The sequence below is a fragment of the Mustela lutreola genome, chromosome 11, assembly GCF_030435805.1.
Source record: "Mustela lutreola isolate mMusLut2 chromosome 11, mMusLut2.pri, whole genome shotgun sequence".
NCBI classification, from domain to species: domain Eukaryota; kingdom Metazoa; phylum Chordata; class Mammalia; order Carnivora; family Mustelidae; genus Mustela; species Mustela lutreola.
Genome location: NC_081300.1, coordinates 28,583,872 through 28,599,899, shown reverse-complemented (window position 1 = coordinate 28,599,899; position 16,028 = coordinate 28,583,872).

Genomic DNA, 16,028 nt, shown 5'->3' with positions numbered 1-16,028 from the left:
CTAATTGTCCAAGTTTCCTGACTCACTTAGTCTGCTCAGGCTGCTGTAACCAAATACTACAGATGGGAGGGCAGAAAGCGGGGAGGGGCTTAAACAACAGAAACTTATTTCTTACAGTCCTGGAGGCTGCAAGTCCCAGATCTGGATCTGGAAGCGTTTCCATTTCTAATGAAGCCTTTCTTTCTGGCTTGTGGACAGCAACCTTCGTGTGGCCTTGCCTCTGAGTGCACACAGAAAGATAGAGCTCCTGTGTCTCTTCTTATAAGAACACTAATCCTATGGATTAGGACCCCACCCTTATGACCTCATTTAAATTACTTAAGGCCTCATCTCCAAATGCTGTCACAGGAGAGTTAGGGCCTTGACATATGGATTTGGGGAAGATCCAAACATTCAGTCCATTACACTGAGCTTAATGCTAGAGCTCCAGACTAGGTGGGTGGCTCTCAGACTCAAAAGAATATGCAGAGGACTTTGGGCACAAGATAATAGGTTCATCTGAATGACAGACTCAGAGCCTCCTTGTAAGAATTCTTAACATGATGCACATATCACTGCGTCCATCAAGACTTCCATCTCATCACGGAATGCTTTTCTCAGACATCTCCCCACATGATCACCCTGGCAGGCCATTCTGTTTGGAGTAATGCTGACTCTCGTCCTTTGGCCTTGGCCTTGCCCTCTCTCCCAAGCTGACAGGAACATCTACTGCAGGGTTTCTCAACCTTAACCCTGTTAATATTGAGGCCTGGAAAATTCTTTGTTGTAGGGGGCTAGCCTACATTTTGCTGGATGTTTGGTCTCTACTCACTAGACGCAGGTAACACCCCTTCTAATTGTGATGACAAAATATGTCTGTAGACATTGTCACATGCCCCTCTGGGGACAAAACTGCCCATGGTTGTGAACAACTTAATCTGAACATCAACTTCCCCATTTTACCCACATTTCTAGGGACTCAAGTACCCATTCAACATAAATCTTAAGCCTTAAATAGCCTGATTCCTGTTCTGTTTTTATTACTGTTTATCACCAGGACTCTAGGAAAAGTATAATGGTGTGTCAGTCTTCTCCTTCTAATGCTGCAAAGTGCAGCCTGGGAACCTCTGAGGCATCCAAGGGAATGTGCTCAGAGAATTTACAACCAGGCACACAGCAATGCAAGAACTTAGAGAAGTGATTTGCCTTTGAATATTTTCATTTATAAAATGAGGGGGATCTGATTAGGGCTCGTTAAGTTCCCTTGCAGCACTAATATTCTATGAAATGTTCCAATTTCTGTGTAAAACATCAACAGACATTAAAAACAATTATACTTCTGATCTACAGTCTGGATAATTTAGCCAGATCTGAGAGCCAGATTTCTAGGATGTAAGAGCAATAAAAATGATAGCCCCTGATCTTATAAGTACGTCGGTGGGTTGGTCAGGAAGTACTTGAGTATTAGAAATGACAAAGTTTAGTAGTTCACAAACAGATGAACAAAGAGGGAAGACTTCACAGAGGAGATGGGAATTAAGCTGAGTCTCAGAAAACTATCAGGATATGGAGAAAATGAAGAGTGCTTTGAGCTGCTTGCATTGGATCACAGCTCTGACTGTGTATTAGAATCACCTGGTGGAGTTGTTTTGTTTTCCTCCTGCTCAGGTATCATCCAAAATTCAATCTCTAGAGATGAGGCCTGGGCATTGGCATTTTTTTCAAAGTTCCCTAGGTGGTTGTAATCTGCAGGCCATGTTGAGAATAACCACTAAGCTAGGCAAAGCAAGATGAGCAAGGCTCTCATTATTTTAATGTTATAATAACACTTAGCACCTGCAAGGTCTTTCATGCTCTTGGCATTTAACTTGAAACATATATTAATTACTTACCAAAAGAAAATCCTAAAGGGCCTTTCCTTGGCCCTGACATTAAGCAGGAGCAAGAACACCTGGGGGCTCTACGGGTGCCTCTGTTGGCAAATGCTCACACCTGTGCTTCCTCGCCCACCCACACAGCAGTAAGAATGAAAGCTCCTTCAGTGCCCTCCTACAGCACCCTGCACATACACACACTGCAAGTGTTTAATCAGGGTGCAGGAAAATGTATCTGTGCCTCTTCATTTTCCCGCAACAGATGGCACAGTAGTATGTACACTATTGTCCAGTGAATTTTGAGTGGCTGGAAGTAGAAATAAAGAAATAAAATAAATTCAGCCAAGGATACCAACTCAGTTTCAATATCTTCTGCATTCTGGAGATGGCCTCACTGAGTCTCTGACCTCCTGGACTCTAGCTCTGACCTGCATAGCCAGATGATACCGTCTTGACCTCTAATGTCTTTACTTTCCACATTGAACTTGATCTCTTTCCTATGTTCACCTATGGAGTATGGACAGGTTCCTCAACCACCCCAGTCCCTCAGGAAGCAACCTTATACCTGGCAGACTTTGACCAGGCTGCCAAGTTAGACTGTAGGCATGATCTCCACATCTGTCAGAGCCTCCAAGCTACCATCCAAACCCCAGACAAATAATCCACCTTGAGCATCTATGTAGAATGTGCAGACAGTATACTTAATACAAAGGCAAGATCCTCAAATTTCCACTTTGAAACAGTTTGCCCCGATATACTATATCAGGATGCTATGACAAATATGAAAAGCAAGACACTGCTGCTTATAGCATTTGTATGACTGCTTCATGTACTCATGCCGGCTTTTCTTCAGAATTATTCCACAACCTTCTTCCTGGAAAAATAAGCCTTTGTCTTTCTCATATCACCTGAATCATTAAATCTGGTGACTATCTAATCTTATATTTTCTTTTGGTCAGGTGTATTATCCTTGTCACCCCCAAAGCTATAATCTTATTGAAAATGGGGATCGTGTCTTTCACTTCTCATACACCCAGCATAACAATGAGAATGTGAACTCTGAAACAAGGGACTGGCTGTTTTATTTACTGCAAGGTCTTCTTAGGTTTCTTTTAGTACATGAAACACTTCCTCAAGTGTGACAGACAGAAAAGAACATTTGTTGTATATGAAAGTAGTAGCATGAAGATGTCGTTTTACTATTCAGTGTTTACAATTGTTTTGACTTGATAATTTATAATGATTCTTATCTCTTGTCAAAACCAATAATGGACAAATCTCTAATTTAGGCTAACCATACCATTGGGAATGTTCCCCAAGTTTCCCTTCTTTAATTCTTCTTGACAACCCAGTAGCTATACTCCTGCAATTAAATCTGGCTATACAAACTTAACCCCTACATGAGGCTGATCTTACCCTGCAAAGTATCACTTTGAACAAGAGATCACAACTCTAAAAACACACTGTTTTTTGGTTTTTGGTTTTTTCCCTTTCATGGGAAAAAATGTAAGATCCACCACATGCTTTGGCTTAGCTCAGCCACGTTTTAGAGAGAAAACAATTACATAGAAAGCATGTAAAACTAACAGGCCTCTACTATATTTCACAAAGCATCTGCATTTTCTTTTCTTTTTTTTTTTAAGATTTTATTTATTTGAGAGAGACAGAGGAAAAAGCAAGTTGGGGGGAAAGGGACAGAAGGAGAACCAGACTCCCCACTGAGCGGGGAGCCCGATATGGGCTCGATCCCAGAACCCTGGGATCATGACCTGAACCAAAGACAGTTACTTAACCAACTGAGCCACCCAGCTTTTTTAAAGATTTTTTTTTCTTTTTAAAAGATTTATTTATTTGCAAGAGAAAGAGAGCACAAGCAGGAGGGGCAGAAGGAGAGGAAGAGAGAATCCCAAGCAGATGCCACACTGAGCATCAAGACCCACATGGGGCTTGATCTTACAACCTTGAGATCATGACCTGAGCTGAAACCAAGAATCGGATGCTTAACCAACTGTGCCATGTAGGAGCCCCAAAGTCTCTATATTTTCGAAAACGTTTCTTAGCCCAAAAGAAATCCTTGGAGATGGGAAAAAAGTAGTAAAGAATTATAGACTTATGACATTTTTGGCTAGAGACGCTTTTTATGGGAAACTATCCTCTATTATAACTGAGAATCCTCTTATTTTGATCCTCGCTGGATAATTAAAGGCAGTCACTTTCCCTAAATTTCACACTTCTTATTGAAAAAGTGACAGTAGTAGGCCACAACATTTGTTTTCAAATACACGATCTTCCATTTCTCCACCCTGGGACGGGGTACTACATGGGGCAGCTAAGAGAGACTAGGATTCACTACAAGGACTCATTAAATTTACATATGTTCTAATAAATTAAATAAGTAATATCTCAACAATATGTTTTAATGTATATAGATTCCATTATGATTTGCCATATACAAATTCATTTACAGAAAACCTTACTGAGCTTAAAGAAAACCTTACTGAATTTGAAGTATTTGCTGTTATAAAAATACTCCCTCACAGAATTTAAACTATACTAATAGATTCCTGTTCATCAATATTGGGCTTGCCAGTCTGAAGGACCACTCTAAATCATTCCAATTGTTTCAAGGAAGAAAATAGAGTTACTCTGGATTTACAGAGTTTTATATAAGAATTACGGGCTTACCCAACTTTTGGAAGTATTTGGAGAACAGAGTTCATTGATGTGAAAGCCGAAGATCGCAGCCTGAATCCCCCAAAGTCAACAATTCAAAAGAGCTTGCCAGAAACTCCATTCAGTCCACAGGAGTCTTCATGAAGCTCCCACCAACAATCTCAATCTATAGCAGTAAACGGTGGTTCTCAAGAACTCACCAGAAACTTTTGCTGATCTCACATTTACTTACATATCTGACAGCAACAGCCTCCAGAAAACAGTGATTTCTCCTTCTCTTTTGTCTTCCAAATCTATGTAAGGGGAAAAATGCTAACCTTAATCTATATATGAGAGAGAAGGTCCTGGAAAAAGTAGACTTTGGATTTTCCTCTGCACTGCAAAGGAGACCTTGGAAAGGTATGGTATTGGTGCCAGGTTGTCAATAGACAGTCCAAGACTACAGAGAGAGGACACTGTTTGTCAATCCAGCATCCATACATGCCCATTTTGCCCATTTTAACCTTCAAATATTAACCTCACTTTGAGTTACTGTAGTGCAATTATACCTCATATAGGCAAAGACTTTTGCTCACTTTTTGCTCAAAAAGTAGACACAAAGCTCTACATGTCATTTAATTTTTTTTTTTTTCTTTTGAGAGAGTGAGCACAAGCAGGGAGAGCGGCAGAGGGAGAGGGACAGAGGGAATCTTAAACGGGCTCCACACCTAGCATGGAGCCCAATGTGGGTCTCAATCTCACCACCTCTGAGATCACAACCCAAGCTAAAATCAAGAGTCAGATGCTTAACCAATGGAGCCACCCAGGCAACCATGTCATTTCATCTTTCAATAATGCCCTTCATCTTTAAGCTCAGACCAAATTTCCATTGCGAGCTTGTAACTTTAGCCCTGAATTATAGGGTAACTTACAATTAACATATATTAGAAATAGACTGGGAAAGTGAGAGGGAAGACTAGGTAAACATGTAAAGTGCAAAAAAGCAAGGAATAAAATATACATAACCACAAAAGTTCTCATTTTTGCCACTAATCACATAGCCAGAGTAGACTTCTTACACTACACATTCTGTGTTTCTTTTTTCCTCATTCAGAATCCTGGCTGGTTATGAATCTTTATCTGACAGAGTACTCCATGACTGGATGTCCAAAAATCGTGGTTATAGAGGTTCCACTGAGGGAAGGGAAATCAAATACAAATCTAGGCTACATCTATTTTAGTGAAGATATATTATTACTCTTTGTAGGGTGAGGAGGTTCAATCTAATCACCTGCCCAAAACCTCATAAGAGTTTCATTGTTGATCTATAGGCAGTTTTGGCATTCAGCTATATAGCAGCCAGATCAGTCTGAATGAATAAAGGCCATGTTGTTGAGCTCATATATCACTCCACCCCTGGACCCACTATGGGTCAAGAGTCTGTTCATGAATTTACTGAGCAATGACTGAGGTGCTGGGAAAGAGGCTAACTGATAGAGCGGTGTAAATCTGTTCACCCACCTGAATTTTGGGAACCTCTTACCAGTAGTATTTGGTGAGCATTTAATGGGACATAAATATCCCCTTATTTTCTGTGCATTCTGTGAGAACTTCCACAAACTTCTCCACAGACTTTCTTATAACCAACATTCTAATCTTATTCCTACTAAGTCCATGACCACTTGGCCTACTCGTGACTGAATAAATGTGTATCCTTGGCCATCTTTCCTCTAGGAAAAGTGAACAAAGAAGTGCAATACTCTTCACCAATATTCTCAAATGCTCTTTTGAGACTGGCCATTGTACTCACTCACCCACTTTTGGGTGGTGCTACCATTTGGTGCAAAATTATCTATAAGAGTTCTTTTTTTTTTCTTCCTTATCCAGCTGGAAATAGAGAACTCCCCATGGAGCAATATATGCTGATTGAGGAAGATTTCAATGTAGCAAAAATAAATGCAGTGAAAGTCTATATACATTGTTAAAATTACAATGACACATTGAAGCTCCTAATACAAAGGGTGGAATCTATTTTCCTATTTCTGGATTCTGGGCAATCTTAATATCCTTGTTATGAAATAGAATGTGGCAGAAATAACTTCGTTTGAGTTCTGAACATAGGCCTCCAGAATTCTCACAGAAATGGTTGCATTTCTTAGAACTCTGTAATCTTCATGTGAAAAATCTTGGGCTAGCCTTATGAATAATCAGAGATACATAGTACAGTCACTTCCAATGTCCCAGCTGATAGCCTGTCAACAGCCACACAGGTGAGCGAGGCCAACCTAGATCATCCAGCTCACTGCTGATCGTCCAGGTGACAGAAGACACTTGAGTAAACCCAGCAGAGATCAGCAAAGTTGTCCCAGACCAAAAATTAATGAATGAATGAATTAATTAAAAAGTTCAAAATAACCTTGCTCCAAAATCCTAAGGATTTGGCCTATAATTGTCCTGTTGATATTACGCAGTATCCTCTATCTCCCAAAGATATTTTGAGTACCACTGGATCTGCTTGGCCCTATAACTCAAGAATTAGAGCACCTTTTGTCTTCTAGAAAGCTTTGTCTTTATCTGAGCTCATCTCAAAACTGCTAACAGGTAAACTGGTCCGATTAGTAGATTAGCATGCACTCATGTGTATCTATTATTTCTACAGTTCAAGGCTTACAGGTGCTGTGCCTCATTCTTCGAGGTGACAGGTAAAAGACATAGCAATTTGTTTTTCACTTCACTTTGTAGGGAAATCTTAATATGCCCCAGACCATTCAACACCTAAAAACTTCCTCAAAACGGGAAATAACTGAATTTCTATGGGCTTAATTTTCCACCTTTGTGGCTTCCATATCATTTGTCAAAACATCTAGAGTATTTCCTGCAACATGATCATCATTTCCAAGCACCATCATGTTATTTGTGTTACAAATTAGGATCATTCCCCACGTAATGGTGAGACAGTCAAGGTCCCCGCATGCTACATTGTGATGAAGAGTTTCTGAGTTTGAAGTAAGACAGTGAAGCTATACTACTATCCATGTCAAGTAAAAGAAGACTATTTATAGGACTTTTATTTTATTTATTTATTTGTTTGTTTATTTCTTTGTGTTTGCTAACAGGTATAGAAGATAAAAATAATCACCAGAGCAATAATAAAATACCACACATCAGGAATTTAATTGGTTTGTTCAAGTGAAATAAAACAACAAACAACTGAAACAGCAACTATGTTTGGAGTTGCCACTTGATTAAGTTCATAAGAATTGACTTTTATTCTCCAAATTCTATCTCTTTCATGCAAGGCAGGCATGCATATTCCCAATGTTTGATCATATCACTAATCTCTGATATTTCCTCTAGTGTGTTATGGTTTTTTACTTTTGTTGAGAGAAACTACTATTTGTTTCTTCTTATCATTGTACCTACCTTTCCACAGGTCAGGAAGCCAACATGGAAGATTTTGCCACTTTCTAGGCATGGTTATTCCAACAATTCATTCAGAGACTAGGAAAATAGTGGTGTTCAGGGTATCACTATACCTATTTGTTTTTACATTTTTATTTATTTATTTGAAAGAGAGAGAGAGAGAACTGACCTAGGGGTGGTGGGAGAGTGGCAGAGGGAGAGGGAGAAGCAGACTCCCCACTAAGCAGGGAGCCCGATGCAGGGCTCAGTCCCAGGACTCTGGGATCATGGCCTGAGCTGAAGGTAGATACTTAACCAACTGAGCCACCCAGGCACCTCTAACTATATCTATTTTGAGATGGAACTTAGACTAAAACTCTACTCCACTCCATCATTTGACCTTTATAAGCTTCTCCTCTACATTTCTAGAAAGAAAAAAAAAAAAAAACTCATTTTGAATCCTCTGGAATTGGCATCAATTTAGATGTCCAGTAATCACTCACAGTTCTAGGTATTCCTCAATGCATCCTCACCTTTATTGAGGACCACAACTCAATCTGAGGAAGATCAGGAGGAAGATATATGATATAAATGTTGACAGTGGAGCAGAGCTCTTTTTCATTGTGGTTACAACTTTCCCTTTACTTAAGAATCATGGGTATCTGTGGAGTCAAGTTTGGGAATTGGGTTAGGGGCTATGACTTTCTACTGTGATTACTCCAATTTAACATTAAACTCTTTATTCCTTAGTCTAACACCTATAATCTATATCCATACACAAACAGTTATAAATTAACAACATATTAGAATTCTTCTTGGGTATGGGGAACTTCCTTCCCAATCATGAGTTAAGTTTTATTCTTATCCTCCTGGGTTTTACTAGGAGTTAAGTCTAATTATGGTTCTGGGAACAAAGAAAGGTGGTCTATGGGTCTAAAAGAGATCCACATTTCTTGCAGGGTGAATGTCTGAATGAAAATCATTATGGTGTGGTCAGGAGGAAAAGAGATAGTGCTGCTTCTGCTGGCAAGGAAGGCCCAACAAGTGTGGGTATTTAAAGTATTTAAATTCATTGAAATCTACCCAGATTTCTCCTCGTGATTTTCAAGTTTCCACTTATTCTTGGTAAATGCTCTCACTTTAATAGAAAGAGACCTATAAGTCTATACATTCACTTTGAATTTCAATTTATCCACTCTCAGGATTATACTTTTGGCTGGGTTCAAGAAATATTGGTCAGTGACTGTTAAGAAAAAAGGAATTCCGTCAAGACTGTAACTAAAGTCACAGTCTTTGTTTCCTATCCCATTCCTTGAATAACAAATTTAAAACCATGATATTGTGTTTCTTTTTCCAAGTTTTATATTGCGATCGAAAGGAGCTAGCCCCACTCTGCATTTCTTATACTATTTGTTTTAACCATAAAGTTTTATTCCTATTACTACTTTGCCTCTTAAAGTTTGTCTTCTGTGGATACATAACTCCAGGAAATTAGAGGTGATGATGTAAATAACTGTTTTACTTGCACGAACACTGAATTGTTGCTGCCTTCAATTATTATCCTACTGGAGAATCCATATGACAGTTTCATTCTTAAAGTTTAATTATCCCAAGTTTAATTTAAACTTACAATTTTTTTAAAAAAAGTCTATGAATTAGAGTTCACTCAAGAAATACAAACCACTCTAGAGGCACCTGTGTGGCTCAGTTGGTGAAGCATCTGACTTGATTTTCACACAGGTATGTTCTCAGGGTCAGGAGATTGAGCCCTGTGTCAGGCTCTTCACTGGGTGTGGAACCTGCTTAAGATTCTGTCTTTCCTTTTCCTACCGCCCCTCCCCCTCTGTCCCTAAAGGGAGCAAGAAAGAAAGAAGTGAGAGAGAGAGAGAGAGGAAAGAAGGAAGGAAGGAAGGAAGGAAGGAAGGAAGGAAGGAAGGAAGGAAGGAAGGATGAAAAATACAAGCCACTCTATTGCAAGTATGAAGAACATAAGTCAGGAAATAAGGTCTTCCCTACCAGAAGAATTGAGAAGCACAGGCTGAGGAAGCTGACCCTAAAGATTTTATCTGAAGCACCAAAGCAGAGTGTCAAGAGCTCTCTGGTGAACTATTTCAATTCTTAAAAATACCCTAGAAATTTGTATCACATCTCTCATTTCTCAGAGGTAAACCAAGTGAGTTCTCTAGACCTCACCAAGACCTAATCATGAATTATTCATCTGCTCAAGAATCTGGCTGCAGTTACCTCCAAAGGATAGTGACTGCCCATTCTTTTCCTGTTTCCAAATAACATGCCAACATCTCTCATTGACAAACTCTAACTTAAAACCATAAAGGAAGGGATTTCTGGAAAAGAAAGCCTCTCACTTCCCCTCTGTAATGCAGAAGACACCAAAGAATGGAATAATAATAATTTCAAGTTTGCCACAAAGAGTCTGGCACACTGATCTTTCACTTTTGTGTGATATACCTTTAAATCAAGAGTTAGAAAATAGATCTCTGGACCCCACAGTTTTCATTCACTCGTCATTTTCATTCATTCGTCCGTCTACAACTTACCAAGGCATCCCCACTGAACTTGGGAGTTTTTCTCAACAACTCACCTTAGTTACTGTCCTTTCCAGTCCAATATTGCGAAAAAGAATGTATTAAAAATTATTTTTAATGTTTTAAGTGTTTTTAATATCCCAGGTATGAGTAATTTTAATACTATTTCTATGATTTTTTTCCATTGTTTCGTTCAAACTGGAAAGGCATCCCACAGCTGAAAACAAAAGCTAATATTTGCAATATGGTCAAGTCACCACAAGAACCTAGATTCTATTCAACTGGACTCGAGGGCAATTTTTATTTACATGGAGTTTTCCTAGTATGGGGTATAGGCTAAATGATTAAATTTTTACAGATTAGGTCTTTGAGGCAAGGTGTTACCAAGAATCACAACAAAATGAATTGTCTTGATTCAGAACTTCACAGCTCCTGATCTATATGACTGTACTTTTCTCTTTTTCCCGAGATAATATTTATCAGAGCATATACATAAACCAGACAATAAAATTTTCACTTTGAAATGGCAGAAGACAAGAGGACTTGGGAAGACTGATCACTTTAAAAAAATACTTTTAGAATTATGTGCATATATAACCCACTGAAGATAAGATAAAATAAATACAAAGAGCAGAAGACATTTAGATTTGGGTTTGGCAAATGTTTTTTCTTCTCTGTACCAATTCCAGTCGGTAGGGGTAGTAGCTAAGAGAACCTTTTTGAGAAGGATTCTGAAGCTAAAGGCTTACTCAGGAGGGAAAAAAAGTGCCATGACCAATTAGTAATGTCAGCCCACAGGCCAGGAGCAGAGATGGTAACACTGTATGGTTGCTATATTTGACTAACATTATAAAAACCTTGCTAACCAATAAAGCTTAACATATTTGGCCATATAGTCTTCCCTAAGTTATGATTTTTACATCATTCTCAAAAATCACCAGGGAGGAAAGTTGGCCAGGTATTATTATTCACATTTCACAAAGGCGAACTCTAAAGCTTAGAAATCTTAGAAATCTTCAAAGCTTGAATTGATGAAATGATCACTATCAATAAACTAACATATGGCAGGAACCACACCAAAACTTATCTGTCTGGGCCATACATCCAAGGGTTTTTCTAACAGTCTGTGTAGTATAAGAGTAACTGGTTTTAAGGAGGGCACGAGATCTGATGAGCACTGGGTGTTACATGCAACTAATGAATCACTGAACGCTACGTCAAAAATTAATGATGTATTATATGTTGGCTAATAAAATTTAAATAAAATTTAAAAAGAATAACCTGTTGACGTCTTTTTAGAAGCAAAGAGAAGACATGAAAGCGACTCTTTAAAGATATTATAACTAGTTCTCCATAGGCTAAGGTGTGATAAGTAAGACTGCATCTAGCATTGAAAAGGAGATGTTAGAACATCACTGACCCATTCCTTTGTCTGCCTCTAAAGCCAATGCATTGTTTAATAGGGACACATCTAACTGAAGGCAGATAATTTGATTTGGTGCCTAAGGGCCTTGGCTAGCTAAGAAAAAGAAGAGATTATTGGTGTGAAAGAGAAATAATAATGCTAACCTCTCATGGGGATGCAACCATTGTAAACTACTTAGAAAACAAGATGTGGTATTAATGCTCAGGAATACTACTACCAAAGCTTGCTACATATTGCTATTCTGTATCAAGTTTCTCAGAATATTCATCAGACATGCATTGCCTGCCTGCCCATTTCTGTAAGACAGCATGTTAAAAAACCTAACCCATTACCACATCCATTTTCCCACACCTATTCCTGTTCTTGAATTCAGTGTTTCATCATTTTTCATGGCCTTAGCTTCACACCATACCCAATTATGAAAGAATTTTTGGTTCAGTCATCAACATTCCACAAAATGTCATTAAACCATAACCAGTTGCCCGTCTTTCTTTATGATCAGCTTCCTTTGTGGCTGTCCTACCTGAGCACAGTAGCCAGGCTATATGCCAATGGCTGTTCAAGAAACACCAATTAGACACTAACACCTCATAACTGTCTAGTCTTTTTATTTCTGCAAAACAGTCTCCAAGCTATTCTCTCATAAAAACTATATGAGAAAGACAAGGCTGGGCTCATCACTATAGGCCGTTGAGTCAACCAGCACATGAATAGTTTAAGTGACTTTCAGGTTCCTATTCATATGAAAGGAGGCTAAAATATTCAACTCCATGGTTAGGACAGATTAACAGAGTGTCTGATAAATCAAAGACCCTCAATAATATTAGCTGAATTAATGCCTGAAATAATGAAGAAATACGAAATGAAGAAATGACGAAGAAAATTGAAATTATGAAATAATGAAGAAATGAAAGCATGTATTGGAACTTTCAGCATAGTGCTCTTTGTACTTATGTGTTCATACTGATACCGTATTCTGTATCAGCACACAGTTCTAACCTGGTAACATACTATCTGGAGAAAGAATGCCAGAATAAGGTACATCCTGTTCCCACTTCTCCAAAACTCTCTGAGCTGGGTAGGAGAAGTGCCAACAATAAGCCCTGTTCCTATAGTATTGATGACCTTTATTCACAATCCCTCAAGGAAGAATGGGATTAGGAACTGACCATTACTATCAAAGAGCATTTATGGAAGGCAGACTACAGTAACAACTCACATTTGAAACTGTTTTGCCATTTGAAAAGCACTTTCCCATCCATGAGTGTGTTTGTTTCTTCCAATAATGCTCTGAAGAATGTATCATCATTATCCCACATCTTACAGATGAGGAAAATGAGCTGGAGGGAGGTTAAGTAACCTGCTCAGGATTATATAGCTCATAAATAGCAGATCTGGTCTACAAACAAAACCTACCAACTTTGAAACCAGAGTTCCTTCTACTGCACTGTATTGTCTTCCAAAAATACGAAAGTAAGGAGTATAGTTCAGTGGTAGAGCATTTGACTGCAAAAATACGAGACTCATCTCTGAGAAGATTTCCAGAAAAATGTAAAATTCTCCATCATCTCCATCACCTCTGCCAATACCTCCTTGAGCCCACATACAACCACCCACCCAGGTTTTCCCAGCTTTCAGAATAGGACCCCAACCCAGTAAGCACCTGATAAAACGAAGCTTATGAATTTGACCACATTCACTTTCAAAGCATGTGTTTGTAATTTAGAGGTCATCTGGTTAAGATCCTTTTTCTTTTATAATGCATTTTTAGATGACAATCTCTTCAAGTGTTACCTTCCAAAAGCCTATTGTCTGCCAAAATGCAAAATTATACAAAAATATGGCAGAATTTAGGGAATTTAGCAGGGAGAGCAATTAAAGTTACATGAAGGCAAGACAGAGAAATGGTAGGCTCCTGTTTGTGAATTACTAACTCAAAGGAATAAATTTTCCAGAAGCTCTCAAAATAAGAATTAGTTCATTCACTCATTCCTGCAAATATGAATGTTTAACTTTTTACTCGCATGCTTGCAAGATGCTGCAATATGGTAATGAATGAGAATGAATGGCTTCTAAAATTATTCAGTTAGTGTCTTCCTGCTTCCCACAAGTTCATTTATTTCATATGGCATTTTTTTTTCCTCCGCACTGAGACAAGGTAGGCTTCACCTTTCCCACTGCAGGTAAGAGAGATCAGCTCTACAGTGGTCATTTCATGCACTGGAGAATGCCGTTGCTTTAAACTTTGCCAGTATCTCTCTTTGTCTGTTGGTTTGAGTTTTAGTTCTGATCTGTTGTGTTTTGTTTTTTTGTTTTTTTTTTTTTTTTAAAGAAAGCTTGCTGATCAGCAAGTCCTGATATGCCTTTTTATTTATTTATTTTTGTCTTTTTATTTGTAACTCAAAGAATCTCAGACAACTGATAAAGATCAGATTAAGGATGGTAATTCCTCTCTCCCATCTCACCCTAAAGCTGACTGTGTTTACTTTACAAAGAAAGTTACTTGAGAGGGAGAAGAAAGAATGTGAGTTTTGAGAATCGTCACTAGAAAAGAGATTGAGGATTGGCTACTAACACAGAGAAGTGACTAGAAGCAAGAAGACCAGAAGAGTACCATATTTTTGAAGGAAATGTATTCCGAAAGAAAACGGACTACTTAGGACTTAAAGCAACTGTTGAGACCCCAGATTAGCAGATAATAGGTAATAAGTGATGGGCAGCCCTCAAGAAGAGCAAACTCCCCAAACCAACTTCAGATATGGTCATGGATAAAATGTTCAAAAGGGGGTCACCAACAACAGGGCACAAAGGAATTTTTTTTTTTTTTTTTTGCCCAGAGGCCTAATCAGGATCTCATCCAGAACTTTCCCACCCACTTCCCATAAGGATTCTTTACAAAGACTGCCCAGCAAGACTTCATCATTTTTGTTCCTCCTTTACAATGTATATTGGAGATGGAGGGTAGGTAGGGGTGTGTCAATGGGGTGAAAGGGCAGAAAATTTGTCCTTAGAGTTCATAGGTCACCAGATTACAGGGAGTGATACAAGGACCTCATGGATGGGACATGTGTGATCCGGAGTTCCTGCACATTGAGCTAGATGCACTGAAAGATGGATCTTTAAGTGGACTTCCATGAGCCAGGGACAAGTGTTCTCTAGAGAAGTGAAAGGATAGTTGATACCCAGAGGATCAGGTTGATTGAGAAACAATTCCATGCTCACCATTGTCTATTCCTTTCCTCGCTGTGCACACAGTGAGACTACATATTCCAGCCACCCTTGAAATGACACAGGGCCATGTTTTAAGTTCTCGTCAACAGAATAGACTGAGGGATAACTTTACCTGGCCTACCTTGTATCCTTTCCCCTCAACCTACCAACTAGAAGTTAAAGATTCTGAAGTACAAAAGATGACAAAACCACCAGATGAACGGAATCTGGATCCTAAAATCATCACATGGAAGACAGCCCACCAAACACTGGGGTGTGAAAGAAATTAACTTCTAGTGTGTTAAGCCACTAAGATTTTAGGGTGTCACCGTTTGGAAGTTTGTGACACTTAATAAAGCATACAACTTTATTTTGAATCCTGGGCAAAGGGTTTGAATTTTGTTTCTTTCTGTTTCCTGCAGCTCCTGGCATAGCTTCTAGCGCACCTTCTGCACAAACCAGGAGATGAAAAGAAATAGGTTTTCAATAAATATACGAAGAAACGAGTGAAGACAGCTACATCAGAATGTGAAGGATAGAATGAGAACATTTGCATCCCATCAATTCAACATTTGCTTTTCCCTCTACCTTTCATAACTAAATTAAATAAGGGAGACCCCTTAGTTATTTCATCTGCTCAAGTGGGTTAATACCCACTTCATAGAGATATTCTGAGAATAAAATGATATGATACAGATGCAAAGTACTGACCACAATTCTGAGCACAAAATGACATTTAATCATTAGTACACTGTTCTATTATGAACTGTGAACTCTCTATAAAGAGTTTTCTTAGATACAACAAGCCATGCCTCTGAGAACAGAGAGGAAATAGTTCTCTTGAAATTAAAACCTGTTTCTCATTCATGTTCTTATTACTCCAAAGACTCAAGCACAATCTTACACAGAGAGTTGCAGGTAAGAGTGAATTGCATTCTG